Consider the following 16102-nt stretch of genomic DNA (forward strand, 5'->3'; position numbering starts at 1 on the left):
GCTGCTAAGAGCAGCACAGGGCCCTCAGCTGGCTGCCAACTTCCCCCAAACCTCCTTGCCAGTGAATTCTCAGAAACCTCATGCCTTGGAACTTTACAGTTGTGTCGATGCCAAAGCAGCACTGGACCCCACTGCTAGAGTAGATCAGGAAGGAGGAAGGCTTCCCCCTCCAGGAGTGAGAGGCAGCGGAAGGATGGGAAGCCAGCAAGGGTAAGGGCCCCAGAATAGCCTCGCTTCTGAGACCCCCTCAGCTCCTCCAGAGATGTCCCACTTCCCTCCTCTTGGCAAACTTTAGGGAATCCAAAGAAGGAAGCAGCGTCCAAGGCCCCTTCCTCTGCTGCTCTGTCCTCCAGTGGGCGCCAATTCATGAGTCTTTCCTCGTGTGTTCTGAGCTGCCAGGCAGGGCTCATGCCAGCAAGGGTCCTACCTTCCCCTCCCTCCTCACCCTGGCTCACCTCCTCAAAGCCTGAGAAAGAGCATATATTTGGCCTCTGTCACCCTGCAGTAAGGGGAAGAGAGTCTGCAGGTAAATTCTGTTCCTCTGCTTCCTGGCAGACAGGCATGTCACCACCCCTGTGAGTCCTGGGACAAGCTCAGCTCCCATGAAACTTCATTGGAAGAGCCTCCTGCACCCAGTGCCCACCTCCCAGCGCCAGCCACCTCCCTGTTCCGTCTCTCTGTTCCTGTCTGCAGCTTGGCACTGGCCACCTGACACAATGCACCTACCTCCCCAAGGCCACGCACTTTGCCAGGACAGCACTGCCTCTCTGGGCCTTTGTGGCCTCAGGCCCCTAATGAGCTTTTAATGAGATACTCCTTTGGCTTTATGGGGCAGGAAGGGGCAGAGGAAGAGCCGGTGCCAGGCCCCCTCACATTCTGCTCCTTGCAGCCTTGAGGTTGCTTTTTAACTGGTTGAAGCTATAAGCAGATGTTTGACCCAGAATCTTTCAGATTTGTTCAGAGTTTGGAGGACCTGACTTTCACAGTCCCTGGGCCCAGACTATCCCCTGATTGTCACTCCCTCTCTACAGGGCTTCCTGGGTCTGTCCCTTTGTTGCCTCTCCTCAACCAAGGCTGAAGGAAGGGACATTGGTTTCTCTGTTAAGTAAGATTTATTTTAACTGATGGCAAAGTGCAGAGTCCAGCTACTTCAATTGCTGTCTATGAAGAGGCAGGGAGCACGGAATGGGCCCTTGCTGCCTCTACCCTAGGCAGCTCGGACCCATCCACTATGGATGAAAGAACATGCCTTGACCCCGTTCCATGGCTCTCTGCTTAGGGACCCTCAATGCTTTGTGTCTTCAGTTCAATTCTAATTGAACTTGACACAAGTTCATGCTGGTTGCAACAATGGGAGATCCCCAGGTATCAGGTGTACAGGCTTCCCTTCCCGGCACCCTGAAGCGTGCGTGGCTGTTGTTGGGCCTCCTCCTTGGAGCACACAGCCTTGTTCTACAGGTTCTGGTGGGTGATTCCCACTCCCTCTTGGGTGTTGGAGGAGGTGACAGTGGATCCAGCTGACTGGTCCAAGCTCCCCCTTGGACTTCCTCCAAGGCTTTTCCCCTTTGAATAAAATTAAGGTGGAAGAGGTTTGTGTGAGACACAAGGCAGAATTTCTTGACAGCCAAGGTGATAAAGATCTGAACGAGCTCCCCAGAGATGTCCAGGGCTCCCTCCGTGGAGTACTTCAAGAAAAAAAAAAAAAAAAGTACCAGTCCCTGAAAGCGTCAGTGACTTCCAGCTAGAAGGCAGAGGGCTGGACACTGTGATCCCCGTGACCCCTCCAACTCCATTCCTGTACCTGTGAGTGCGCCTCTCCCTTCCAGGGACTGTGTTTCGCTGCGGGGGGTAGTGACCAGAGAGAAACACGAGGCTGGCGCTGTCCCTGGTGCTGAAAGGCAGCAGGTACGGGCGCCGAGGGCAACTTTAGCGCTCAGGTGGGCCACCCCGACGGGGCTGCATGGAGCTGTGAGTTATGTAGGTTTCTCTGGTCCCACAGCCTCTGCTGGTGATAAACCTGTAACATGAGCCCTGCCTTAGTGTGAGCAGAGGCTGTCGTCAGTCATGTCTGCACTGGGGACTTTGCCATCCAAGGGCATTTCATTGGTGAGCCAGCCAGAGCTGGCATCTTCACCTCCAAGCAAATATACAGATTTCCTGTGCCTCTCAGGACTCTTTCTTTTCTGCGGACACTCTCAGTGTTGGCACGGGGAGCCAAGTAGATACGCCCAGATTTAGGTGGGACCGGAGAGCTCAGGTGGTGGGCCAGGCTCAGAGTGTGAGATGACAATCCAGGAAACTGAGCATCTCATGGCAGACCAACTAGGAACCCTGCAAAAGGGCTTCCTCCGTCCAGTGGCAGCTTCTCTCCTTGGCTTCATCATAGAGTTCAGCAACCCTACTGAGTTCCCGCGACCTCCTGCCTAATGAGAGAGAGGAAATTCAAGATAATTGCCGTGCAGACTGAGCGGCAGTGTGATTAGTAAATGCCCAAGCTACTGCAAATGACGATTACATTAACAGATTTGGTTTGGGGTTGATCCTGTTAGGAGAGAAAGCCAAAGGCTAGGGATGAGGTTGCTCAGCGGAGCACATGAGCCAGGCACAGTCGTGGAAGGGAATCTAAAGGCTCGTGTGAACTTGTGAACCCGGAGGCTTGTTTTCCAGCCTGAACTCTGCCTCTCCTTAGTTGTGTGACCTTGGGCCTCCTCTGTGATCCTGGAAGTGTCATCATAAACCGAGTGGGCATCATTCTACCTTCCTCATCTACAATGTGAAGATCAAATGAGATGAAAAGGTTAGGAAAGCACTGAGCCAGTGTAAGGTATTGTTACAGTTAGCAATCAATAATGATAATAAATGACCACTTTTTCCCTTTGTACACTCTCATTCCCGAGAAGTTTAAGCAAACAGTCAGGCTCTGGAGACGTTTTTAAAAATTCTGCCCTTCTCCCTCCTCTGGCTTCTGGGGCTTCTGGGGCCAGCATCCTGAATGGCGGCTGAGCCACACCAAAGAGCACAGATCTGTTTCTCCAAGGCTGTCTCAGCCCAGGCGGCCTCCTTGCCAGGAGCTCGTGGCCCAGATGCAGCAGAAGCCTGCGAAGAGCTTTCCAGGGCTGTAGCTGCCGAGGCCTCTTACCCACCAAGCCCCGAGGTGGGACATCACAGTGCTGCCTGATTTCAGATGTTCTTTTGCTCTGTGCTGAGCTCTCTCCCCCTCTCCAGAAGAGCAGAAGGGAGAAGTCCTGGGGGCTCATTTAAAATAAATAAAGCTTGGCAACGGTGCTGAGTGGAAAAAGCAGGGAGGAATGGCACCCACAGCCCTTCTCTGAGAGCATTCCTCTGGCTCCCAGGCCCCGAGGGGAGAGGAACTTGCCAAAGAAAGATGTGCTTATAACTGCAACCCTGTGCAACTTCTGGCTCTGCCCATATATCTCGAGTGTGCCCTTTGCTTTCAGTCTCCGTATATTTATTATGTTTAATTTTGCCGGGACATGGTTGTAAGTGAGACGGATGGACCCGAATGTGGCTGGCAAACGCCTCTTAATTAAACAGATAAATAAACTTCCTTTGCACGCTGATTTTTACTTTTGCTGCAGTCTCTGCTGGGGCCAAGGGGACAGGACCAGTGGGTAGGGATGTCCCTGCTGGGCTGGACGGTGGGTGCTGGCCACAGCAGCCTGGGCTGGGACTGACTTTCCCTCTGTGTTGGGAAAGCACTTGGTGGCTCAGGGATGCAGAGGGGCCCAGGGGTGGGGAGCACCCCCGGTGGCCCCTCCTTATAGGACTGACCTCAAAGGGGAGGCTCTGGCTGGTGTGAGTGGGCCCTCTGCTGGATGCCTCTGGCTTCTCTCTGGCTTCTCTGGCAACTCCCCTGCCCTTCTGGGAGAACAGGACACACCAGGGTGAAGCAGAAACGGTCCCCATGCCCAAGTTAGGGAAGCCACCGCCTTCAGGGAATCTGGGGGGTTCCTACATTTTACACGATGACTTAAGAGCTTCTTCTTGTCCTCAACCTGACATCTCCCCAGTGGTGTCAGGGTGTTGGAGGCACCCCGAGCAGCCCCGAGCTTGGAACTGGCCCCTGACTCTACCCCTGTTCCCTTATCTGTGGAAATGGGGCACGAATTCCCCTGGGAGAGTGTTCAGTTGGTGATGTGGGCATCTGGTTGGCTCACATAAAAGGTGCTTCTTGGGTCACCCCATGCCCCCTTACACACAGCCTCTGCCCCCTGAGCCATGGCCACCCTAGCCGACTCCACTGTGGAGGTGCCATGTACAATTCTGCTGCTCCCGCCTCCTTGGTCCCCCAGCGCTCATGCCCAAGCCTGCGCCAAACACCCCAACACTGGGGCAGAGAGCTCTGGCTCCGCTGGAAGCACAGAGCACACTGTCTTTGTAGATTATGGCCCGGCTGCAACCGGAGACGGTGAGCTCACTCCTTGTCTTGGGAAGCCTTTGCCAAGTTCCATGCTGCTCTCTCTGTGTGGGTGAAGCCTGAGGATGCCAGCCTGGACGCTCAGAAGGGGAAAGAGGCACAGGCCCAGGAGTAACTTAACCCCCAACCTATCCTCCCCTAAAGGCACTGCAGGGCTTCCTGTTTCTTGCTGGAATCTGCCAAGGTGCAGCCTTGGAATTTCCAAAGGATGGAGGTGGTGTTGAGTTCGCCAACACTTTCCCAAATCATTTGGCCACCGAACCGCCACCTTTGTTAAAAACACAGACCAGGGCTTCCCTGGTGGCGCAGTGGTTGGGAGTCCGCCTGCCGATGCAGGGGACACGGGTTCGTGCCCCGGTCCGGGAAGATCCCACATGCCACGGAGCGGCTGGGCCCGTGAGCCATGGCCGCTGAGCCTGCGCGTCCGGAGCCTGTGCTCCGCAACGGGAGAGGCCACAACAGTGAGAGGCCCGCGTACCGCAAAAAAAAAAAAAAAAAAAAAAAACACAGACCATTTAAAACACTTTGGCACATGCTCTCCAAGGGAGACCCCGTGTCCCCATTTCACAGAGGTGCACGGCAAAGAGACTGAGAGTGTAAGGCTGTGGGCCTGGATCTCCCAGGGAGGCTTGCCCAGAGTGGGTGTGGGAGAGGGGGCAACGCCCGCACCCCCAATAGGGCCTCCTCCAGGGAAGGTGACACAGGGTGGGGGCAGGAAGGAGCCAGGAGATCTCCAAAGCCTTGGAACCATCTGGACCTTTTGAGGTGCCTCCTTGCCTGGTATTTATAGTGGTGCCCAGGAGCACAGAAATAATTACAGCTCAGTTCCTGCCTCCCTAACAAGGCCCTTCTCAGATTCAGGGCGAATAGGATATTTTTTTCCTTGGCTCTTTTTTTAAGTAGTGAATATTAGCACCGGATTGACAGCTCTTCCCAGCTCGCAGCCTCCCTTCGCCCCAGAAGCGGGGGCAGCTGAGAACTGGGCGCCCGGGCATCCCCCTCCCCCTCAGGGCCGCCCACCCTGGCCCGGGAGACACCAGGGGCTCCGGAGGGCTGCGAGGAGTCCAGGGGATCTGCAGAACGTTGTACCCCACAGCCTAATGTGTTGCCTCTGCGCCAGGCTCTGGAGGTTCTGGGTGGGGATGGCACAGACTCAGAAACAATCGCATTAGACGTGGTCCGTGCCACTGGGGGGCTCCCAGGAGCACTTGGAGGGGCGCAGAGCACTCTTCCCCTTTCTTCTCCAGACCACAGACAAGGAGTGGTCCTGACACGATCCAGACATACACGCCAGGGGCACTGATCTTTCTGCAGCAGCCTGGCCCAGCCCTCTCAGTGCCTGTGCTTCCTAGGTCCTCCAGCAGCTAGAGTCGACTCACCTTTGGAACGAGCCGAGACTCGGGCTGGGCGTGGGCGTGGGAACAGGGGTAACCAAACGCATCCCTGCCAGGAGCTACTCCAGGCATTGGCATGAGGCTGTGAACCAGCCAGCAAGTTCCCTGCCCTCCTGACACTTCAACTCTTCAAGGGGAGACCGAGAAGTGATCGGGGGTGGGGGTGGGGGCTATTTAGCTGTTCCACGACCTTACCTCCCCCAAAAGTCACCCCCCTCCCCCAGTGCACCGAGGCCTCTTCAATTTGCCATTTAGTCATTGGCTCCTAGTGAAAGTCACAAGTCCAGGACACAGCGCAGGAGGCCATGGGCACGCAGCCCCGTCCTGAGAAATAAGCCAAACATACGTGTTGTTCAAATCCTTCTTCTGGAGGTTTTCTTTCTATCCTGTTTTCCCTCCTCACTCTTGCTGGAGCCCGAGTGTGATTAGGCGGCTGATGGAGACGGGTGTTTAGACGTGCTCTCCAGGCCTGACAGTCTTTGGAGGTGAGGCTTGAAGGCAGGTGGCTATGCTGAGATGCCCACTGAGGACCAGGTGTGAGGCTGCTGGAAGCAATACTGATACCGAGGCTGGCATTAGTCACCACCTTGATTTTCTAAGGGCCAATAACTGAGCTCAGGAGTCCCTCCACGAAAGCTTCCCCGACCACACGCCAGGTCTGAGCTCCCCCTATCCTGGGCTATCTCAGCACAGTAGGTGGCAGCCTTGGTTTGCTGGCTTGGTTTCCCCACCAGACGGTGTGCTCTCTCCAGTACAAAGAATTTTATTTCTACAGCTCTAGCATCTGGTGCAGTGTCTGCACACAGTGGATTCACAATAAGAAAAAGCATGAGAGTCAACTCAAAGGGTGTCTCCTGTGTGTTAGGCACTGTTTAGGATACACTCCCAAGTCCTCTTATGGGAAGGATAAAGCGTTGATCTCAGTAGATGCTCTGTAACAACAGCGAATTAGCTAGTGAACGGCTCACAGGCAGGGTGGACTTGGAGCCCAGGGCTGAGTGTGAATGCTACGTGGCTGCCCAGATTCCTGAGTGACAGCTGACAGGTGCTAGGAGAGGACAGAAGGAGGGGGAAAGCTTCTGAAACAGGACGGCAGAGCAGCACGACTCCAGACACAAGTGGCCTGCAGGGCTGCCCTGGGCTCTGTGGCCGGGGCCACTCTGGGGTGCCACCCTCCACACAAGAGCAAGGTCTCTGCTGGCAAATGCTGTACCCGGTCGGGTGCTCCTGCCGCAGATGCCCCAGGCCTCAACACTGGGCCACCCTGTTACTGTCGTAGGCTGTAGGGGCACCTCTTCTGGGATGCTAAGTTAATAACCTGTCCAGCCTGAAGGCAGGGGTGGTCTCTGCAAGTCCATAGCTAACTGCCCCCATCCCCACTCTGTCCCAGCGCCACACCTGGGGTCAGCACAGTGAGGGATTCCAAAAGAAAGGTCAGGCAAGGATGGCTACCTAACACAGTGGGTCAGCTCTCCCCACTGCCACCTCTCCTTTGACCCTCATCTCTTCTGTCTGCCTCCCTGTCAGATGTTGCACAGCCCCCCTTTCCTTCTTAGAAGAAGGTGAACAGGAGGTGTTTCGTTCGAGGGACGTGCGGTGCCTCAGAGAGGGGTATCCAAGGGGCACACACCTGCCAGCCTCGTTCAAGCTGAGCTTGTTCCCAGACTGCTTGGAGGCAGCCCATCCGCAGTCACCACCCCTTGCTGCTTCTTTCTAAATGGCCCTCATGGACACATCCTGCAGCAAGTGCTACAAGACATCTCAGACATCATCCACCCAAACTTTCAGGTTGGGTGCAGAAACCAAAGCCCAGAGAGAACAAGCAACTTTCCTAAGATCACACAGCAAGTGGAGCTGCCTCTTCCCACTGGTCTGGGAAGCTGGTCTTCCCACTGCCAGGCGGTCCCAGCACTGCTTCCCTCCAGAGTGGGGCTTGCTCTCCACAGTGAGAGCACAGGAATTACAGGTGCCTCTTACGTAGGACAGCTGAGTCCACAATTGGTAATAGGTGTCCGGGATTTGCATAAGGAAGGAAGTATGCATAAGTTGGGGCGAGAGGTTGGGTATGTCCCCCTGCTGTCTCTAACCGCAGTGAGAGGCAGACTGTCCCTCTCACAGCCACGCTTACCTGTGGCTTGTCCTGGTAAACTGGGCTCGGTCAGGGGGCATCTGGCAAGCGTGGACGCGTGACAGGCCCGTGGGTGTGTGTGTGTGTGCCTGGTGAAGCTGCAGACTTAAGCACGTGTGTATACACACGCGTCTGTCACAGTGGTGGTGTATGGACACAGTCAAGACCTCTGTCAGGCGCTGACTGGGGTCAGGGGTCCTACTGTGCACTCCGGCTCCATTGATGGGTGCACACCAAGTCCGGTGTGTTTGTTTGGGTATGGGGAGGGGAGCAGGCGTCTGTGGCCAGTGCCCCTTGGCCCCCTCCCCTGTATATTTAGGGTCCACAAGACCGTGTGCCTGGGGCAGGCCTGGGGTGTAAATGGGGCCTGGGGGACAGCGGGAGGGTGGGAGAGCCTCCCAGGGGCTCCAGTTGGGCTTCCAAGCCTGGGGCAGCAGGAGAAGCGTTCTCTAGCGAGGAAGCCTCTGCGTAGATGCCCTCATTACATCACCGACATCCCCGCCACTGAGCCGGCCTCCCTTAGAAGAGGCGCTTCTCTGAACGCCAAGCAGGACGAAGCGCCTTCCGGTCGGGCCGCAGAGCCTGCAGAGCGGCTTCTTCTCTCCGCAGCGGCCGGTGGACAGAGCGGGGGCAAAAGGAGATTCCACAGACCCCAAACTCGGGAGTGGCCGCTGGATGCGGGGAGGAGGAGGCGAGCGGAGGCCAGTAGGAGAGTGCGAGGACTGGCCGCGCGGGCGCCGGCGGGCGAGGGGTTAAGTGTGGGATCCGCTGTTGTGCTGTCGTTCCGGATTCTCTTCCCTCCGCGCGGGGCTGTTTGATGTTGGAGTACGCCAGGGACTCCCCCTCCCACCGCTACACACGCGCGCACACGCGCACACTCACACACGCACACGCACCACTCTTTGCAGACAGGGCTCCGGTGGCTCCAAAGTGACGGACTCCCTCTCCCCTGCTCCCCTCACCCATTCTCTCGCGCATATAGCCTCCCTTTGCCATATTCTCGCGCGCGCTCTTTCCAGCGTCCCCGCCCGGGCAGGGGAGCACCCGGCAGAGGCGTGCCGCTTTCCTTCCATGCCTCCGTCTTAAAGAGCGCCACGAGGGGGAGGGGAGGGCCGGAGGAGGAAGAGGAGGAGGAGGAGACCGAGAGGGCGCCCGGGAGGCAGGGCGCGCGCACACGCCGAGGGACGCGCGGAGGGTACGAGCCGCGCAGCGAGCGCAGAGCTTCCTCGGCCGCCGGGCGCCCCCCTGCCGCCCCATGCTGTGCTCCATGGCGAACTCGGGCTGCCTCCTGCTGTCCAACTCCGGCAGCATGCTCCCGCACTCCGTGCCCTGCCCGCCCGCCTTCCTCTACCTCCAACAGGTAAGCGGCCCCCGGCCCGCCCGGCCCCGGCCCCCCGCCCGGCGCACGTGCGCCCCGCGCCGCCACCCACACCCGCACTTGGCCGCCTCCGCGCCGCCGCGGGGGCTCCGCTGCGCTCCCCGCGTCATGGCGCCGGGGCCCGATGGGGGGAACTGCGCCCCTGCGCGGCGGCCGAGCGCGGGGTCGCCTGCGGCGCGCGCGGCGCGGGGCCGGGGGCTGGAGTTTGGGGTGTCGCTCGCAACTTTTCCGAAGGCGCGGGAGGGGGCGGCGGGCGGAGTCTCGGGGGAAGCCGGAGGGGAGGGGGTGAGGGTTCTCGGCGCCCTGGTCACTTTGGGGAACTTCGTGCCGGGCCGCGGGGGCGAGGAGCGGGGCCTCTCTCTGGCCGGTCGGGAAAGCCTGGGGGCCGCGCGGAGGCGGCGGCGGGGGCGCGGAGCTCTACTGCAGCGGGGACCGCGCGCCGGCCTCGGGGAAGGCGGGCCACCCGCTTGATGGGGCTGACGAGGGAGGCCCCTGGAGCTCCGACTGGGGAGGCGGCTGGGCCAGAGTTTTGCAGTCTGCGGGGCTGCGCAGGAAGCTCGGGCTGGCAAGGGGGGTGCAGGAAGCCAAGCGACTCTGGGCCCCCAAATCCTCAGGGCTGCCCACGGGGAGATGCGCGCAGAAAATCAGCTGCCGCCTGCCTGCTGGCCGTGGTGTGGAAGGCGGGGGTCCTGCGATCCCACCCAATGCGGAATCAGTGGGGACATTGCAATGGGGACAGAGCGGGGACTCCCTCGCCTCCCCCACGCCCCATGGCCTCTCGGGGCTGCAGTTCCCAGTGCCAGCTTGGCCAGAGCCAGCTGGGGGGCTGCAGTACCTTGCCTCACCCACCCTGGCTGCCCACACCTTAGGACCTGCCCTCCTCTGCGGCGCTGTGGGGCTGCCTTCTTTATCTTTAGCATCCTCAACCCCTGCTTGGACCTGCAGGGTCGGGGTGACTGCTTGGGGAGTTCTGGGGCTTGAAGGGGGAAGACAGTGAAGCCGAGAGAGCTTCAGGCTGACCATCCTGGGGCCTGCCTGACCCGGCGGCCGGGGGTGGGGGGAGGGGGCGGGGCGTGGGGACTCCCCTGGAACCAGGTCTGCACCCTGGGCTGGATGTGGAGATGGGAGGCAGAGGGCAGGGGGTGCCACCCCAAGGCTGACGGCCAGGGTCAGGCCAGGCCTAAGTGAACATGTTCCTCCACCACCTCCCCCATGGGTATGTTTGAAGGGAGGATGGCAGAAGTGTGTGTTGCTTGGAGATAGGGAGCGGTCCAGGTGGAGCTGGGCCTTTGTATGGTGGGTTCTTGTCCTTTTGTGCCCCTTTGGGCTCTCCAGGGAACCAAGAAAGAGAGAGCCATCGGAGGTGGCTCAGCAGGAGCTGGGGACACGGCAGACAAAGATGGGGTCCTCGGCTGAGCCAGGGCAGCTCTGAGTCCCCAGGCTGCTGGGCGCCTGGGTCGGCCCCTTACACAGATGCACGCAGCAGGAATTGACAAATGTCAGTAACTGCAGAGGAAGGGACAGGGGACTGACTGCACGGTCGGGAGCAGAGGGTGGCCAGAAGCAGCCTGCAACCCGGAGCCCTTGGTCCTCGGCCGCACCTTCCCTAGGACCACCTGTGATGTCTGAGCAGTCCTGGACACAGCCCAGTGACAACAAGAGCCGCTGAGAGGGCCCCCATACCCACAGGCAGCGGGCATCCAATTCCAGGCCGGGGCCGACTCACAAAATTCCCCATCGTCATTGAGTCGCAGGCGATCAGGCTGGACCTCGCGGGTCAGCCTCCCAGTGCCTCCCAAACTTCCACGAGCGCAGGAATCCCTTGGGGATCTCTGAGGTGGGGCTGTGAATCTGCATTTCTAACAAGCTCCCAGGTGGTCATGGGGCCCACCACTCAAAGTAGCCAGGATCTGCCCCACCGCCAGCCCCACTGGCAAGAATGCTCTGGGCTGCAGGAAGAGGCTTCCATAGGTAAAATGTAAAATTGGAGACCAGTCCACAGCTTATTGGCTGTGTTAGGCAAGTCAGTTCATCTCTCTGATTCTCAGGCTCTTCCTCTGAGAAACAGGGCAAAAGCACCATCCCCCCAGGTTGAACGGGAGGGTCAAGCTAAGATGAAGTAGCGGCAAGGCTCCGAAAATGCCAGACATTTGGCATTGTCTTGATGGAGTCAGACCGGTGCTCATAGTTGGGATAAATGCATCAAAAAGACCGGGGGGCCAAGGTACCCAATTCGTCCAGTGCTGAGTGGACGCGTCCTCTACTGGTGGCATTTGGAGCTTTCTGTAGGGGCAGCAGGATGGCCAGAAGACCACAGCCGAGACAGACCCATCCAAAATGGGCATCCACCATGGGTAGAATTGTTTGTGGGAAAGCCAGAGTGTGCACCTTGGGCCAAGCTTTGAACACCCAGTTTCCTTCACAGCTGTTCTGCAAGAGATGGCCATGTGTCTCAGCAGACTGGGAAAGATCTAGCCAGCCATTTCCTAGCCATTTGTGGAGACACATTTTTACAGGAGCACACGCAGCTCTGGTGGTCCAGGACCAATACCAAACAAATAGTGACATTTAGTTCAAGACCCCACTTGTCCCAAACCACCTTTGAAGTGAGACAGCCTCCCGCATCCCCTGGAAGTGGGGCTCAGGGCGGCTCCGGCCCAGCCTCCAGAGTCAGAGCTTGCCTCCCCTGCAGGCTCCCACCGAGGGCTTGCAGGTCTTCCGCGTGAGTGAGCCTTGGTGCCCTGTGTAGGCTGTGTATTCAGTCTCAACACACGTTTGATAACAGGGGCAGGAGCAAAAGACGTGAAATCAAGCAAGACCAGAGACGTGGTTTTCGGCGCATTAAGATGCAGGGTTTAAACAGGCAAGCTTTTGAAACATAGCCTTTCGAACTGGAAATGAGAAAATAAAACCTCCACCAAGAGAATTCCGTTCTCTCTGTTAAAGCATCAACCTTTCCCTGCTGCATGGGCTGGACCCCAAGTGTGCTGAGCATGGGGCCGGGTCCCCTCTGAGACGCAGCAGCGCTATAATTAATTAGAGGAGCTTGTTGTCGGGCGTCCCTTCTCCCAGCCTCTCAGCCGTGCTGGTATTTTTCAGAGTTCTAACCATCCGAGGCAGGACTTCAGGTCACCCGACACCAGGAGAAATCCAGCTGCGGTTTGGGCTCCGGCATTTGTTCAGAGCTCACCCGAGCGGCCCGGGGCCTCACTCAGGTTGCACCCCACAAGGCCTGGCCTTGGTTTCCCCACCTGCCCAGCTGGCCGCCTGGGGGCTCTGGCTCTCTGTGAGTACCTCGGCCCCCTGCAGGGCAGCCCAGAGCCGTGGTCCCCCACATCTGGTCCCTGCTAGGGATCCAAGGATGGGACACAGAGAGGCTGTTGTCCTGGTGCATTGCGGCCAGCGAGGGGTGGGGCCGAACCTGATCCCCTTTCATAGCAAGAAGTACCTCATCTGGAAACCCAGAATACCAGCAAGGCTCCCCGAGAGGCCCCAGTCTGGGCTCCAGCAGAAGAAAGTTGTAGAGAGCGGGAAGAAAAACCCGCAGGCCCACAAAATGGGATTTTTTGTCACGGTAATTACTTATTATTAAGCTGCAGTGTCCTATAAAAGAGAATCTTATCACCACATCCAGCTGGGAAGCTGGGAAATCCCTCGGGGGAAGACAGAGATGTAAGTGCCCTAAGTTTTCTAAAAAGGAGTATTGGTGACAGAGGAGGGGACTGTGCTGGCAGGTTGCCAGCAGGCCGGAGAGGGACCAGACCCTGGAGGATGGGAACGTTGGGGGCCTTCCCGAGGGCTGTGTTTAGAGTTCTGTCCATCTTATCATCTTCATGTTCTTAATCAAGGTGAAATCACAGATGGCCTCAGTTGTCATTGGCATAAACATTGCCAGAAACCGGAAGTTTCCATGGAGGATGTGGTGTTTCCACCCAGCTTCCTGATGGGAGACAGATTGTTTCTTGGAGTTGGTAGCAAAAAACATTCCTTCAGGGTGTGGAACCCAAAGGCTCCTCGGGGAGGCCAGGGAATTCTAGGGTCTGTTTTGAGATTCGTTAGGAAGCTCTGCTCTTATTAACAATCATTCTGTTTGGGGTAGCCATGCTGCTAGTCACAGGAATTTTTAATGAGGATTAATTACCGTAGCAAAGGTAGCACTGCTTCTTACACCTTCTTGACACGCCTGGGCATCTTGTCTGTGTTCCTGGGCTGTTGGCATGTCACCGTGGTGTGATTCTGGGAACCCCGTCTGAGACACACATGTTCATGGTGACATAACATGCCTGTGAGTGCACCCCAGCCAGGGGGCAGGGACAGGCACAAAACAGCAGCTTCTCCACCTGCGTCGTCAGAATTACATGCTATTGAGGTCTGTTCCAGTGGCCGGAGCCACATGCTAAAAATTATCCTGTGAACTGGAGAATTTAACTAAACCAGTAGTTGAGGCCCCACGATGCTCATTCCAAATTGAGCCACCTGGTCAGGGAGCCCTCGCCCCCCGCGCCCCCAGGGAATCCTTGGGGACCAGAGATAGCGCTGTTCTAGCTGCCCATGCCTCATACTTAGGGGGAAACCAACTTACTCTGGTGTCGTGTGGTTGCCGAAGTAACTCGGTTATTTCTATGGTTCCCCCTCAGTTTTTGCTCGTTGGCAGCTCTCGTTGGTCCCCGAATCTGCTGAGTGAACGTGCGCGTTTTGTAGTTGAGGAAACTACGGCACAGAGAGGTTAGGTAATGGCTAACTCGTAAAGCCCCCGACGAGGGACTTCCCTGGCGCTCCAGCGGTTAAGACTCCAAGTTTCCAGTGCAGGGGCCACAGGTTTGATCCCTAGTTAGGGAACTAAGATCCCACATGCTGCGGGGCGCAGCCAAAAATAAATAATAAAGCCCCAGCCGGACCCCAGCCTCACACATCTAGTGAGGAACAAGGACCCTCCAGCCACTTTCCGCGCCACGCACAGAAGAGAAGTAAGTCAGCTGCAGCCTTGAGTTGGGGAAGGTGGAAGCAGCCTGCCTCCGAAACCCGAGGGTCCTGGCCTATCGTATCTTTCTGCTTGGGGTGAGTGGGTTTCTCTGAAGAGGGAGGAGCGAGGAGCTGTGTCTAGCTGGATGGGCGATAAGCATGGCAAGGAGTGGTGGCCGAGGGGGGATCCAGCCCCGGGCATGGACGGAGGGTCGCCTAGTGTAGGATGTTCAGACCCAGCAGAGCGTGAAGGCTGGGCAGAATCGAGCAGCCTCAGACCCCCGGCTCTGCTGTGGGGCCTCCCTGCCCCAGAGGTGTGGGTGCGTGGGGCTGGGTACGGGCTTCACGGGGGCAGAGGAGCTGGCATGGCAGGCGTGGGCTAGGCCAGTTGGCATGCTGGGAGGGCAGGAAAGAACGCTGCAGCCGGGAAGACCGTGCCTGCGGCCTGTCCTCTCCCCCGGCACAGCCAGGTGCCCACAGCCTGCCAGACCAGTGGGCAGGCACTGAGCCACACAACTTGGGGGTCGCAAAACGCCGCCGTCCTTGGAGGAGGCGAGGCTGAGGTCCCAGCCCAAGTGCCCTCTGTCTCCTGTCCTCGGTCCTGGGGATGGCCACCTGCAGGCAGCTCAGAGCAGAGTACCAGGTTCCTGGGGGAGGGTGGGAGGCTGGCAGGGCTTCTAGCCAGCTCTGGGGTGGCACCTGGCACCCAACTGGAACCCGGGCGAAAGGCAGTGGTCCCACAGGCAGGCAGATGTCAGGAGGGAGGTCGGCAGCTGGGGGCCTGCCTGTGACCGGGGCCGAGTCCCACCCAGGTGTCTGAAGCAGCAGCGCACTACGGGCCTGCAGAAGGGGCTCCCGTACTCCCCGAGGGCGGGGGCTTTGCGGCCACCCCGGACCGCTGGGGGCTCCATGAGGCTGCACATTGCTGTCCCTCCTCCTGCCTCTCCTCCAGCACCTCTCTCCGTGCCTCCCCCAAGTCCTCAGCCTTTCTCTTCTACCTTCATGTCAATGGTTGCCCCTAGAATATTCCCTGCCACTGGGCCTCTGCCGCCCTCTCCTCCCCTTCCCCCGGCCTACTTTCTCGCCTCTCTTGTATTCATTTTCTGTTTTCCCCTTCGCCCCCGACTTCCTCCCAGGGGATTCCAGCCCCTTCTCATCCCCCAGACTCTGGCCAGCCCGTGCAGCCCCCTCCGGCTCCCTCCATGGCCTGCCAGCCCACGGGCCAGACTGTTATGTGGTCCCGTCAGGGGCTGCACATGCGTTACAAATTGCATCTCCATGGGATCACAGGCCTTTTGTGTCACCAGCACAGCTGAGCGTGGTCCTTGGTGTCCAGGACCCCCAGGGGGAGCAAGTCCAGTTCTGGAAGGAGACCGGGTGGGGCTGGGACTTGGGCTTGGGCAGGAGGCCTCGGCTGCTCCGGGGAGCCCTGGGTGGCTCTGGCGCCAGCCCACCTGCCACGGTGGGGTCCCCACCAGCCGCAACAGAGATGGGCCGGCAGCCTCTGAGAGGCAGTGGAGGCTAGTCCTGTCCCCGCCCCCGTACACCCCCCAGCCGGGGGCTCCAGCGGGCCGGCACGGTCTCCATCCCCCTGGGATCTTTGAGCAGCTCAGGGAGTCGACAGAGAAGGAGAGGCGCAAGAGGTCGGCAGCCACAATTATTTATGGAGCGGCTGTTTGTGCCAGGTTCTGCAGCGGGCCCTGGGTGTAGAGTTGGGAATGAGAGCCCCCTGTCCTCCGCTTCCTGGGGCTCACAGGCCCAACTCAACCAAAGTAAACTGGTTCTAAGAGCAGCACACGTCT

The 16102-nt window shown here is 58.5% G+C and overlaps 1 protein-coding gene across 1 annotated transcript in view; it reads left to right on the top strand.

Moving 5' to 3' along the window:
• RBFOX3 (RNA binding fox-1 homolog 3) overlaps nucleotides 1-16102 on the top strand; it is a 210528-nt gene that overhangs the window by 116814 nt on the left and 77612 nt on the right. The window lies entirely within an intron of this gene.

The sequence above is a fragment of the Lagenorhynchus albirostris genome, chromosome 20 (assembly GCF_949774975.1).
Source record: "Lagenorhynchus albirostris chromosome 20, mLagAlb1.1, whole genome shotgun sequence".
Classification (NCBI taxonomy): domain Eukaryota; kingdom Metazoa; phylum Chordata; class Mammalia; order Artiodactyla; family Delphinidae; genus Lagenorhynchus; species Lagenorhynchus albirostris.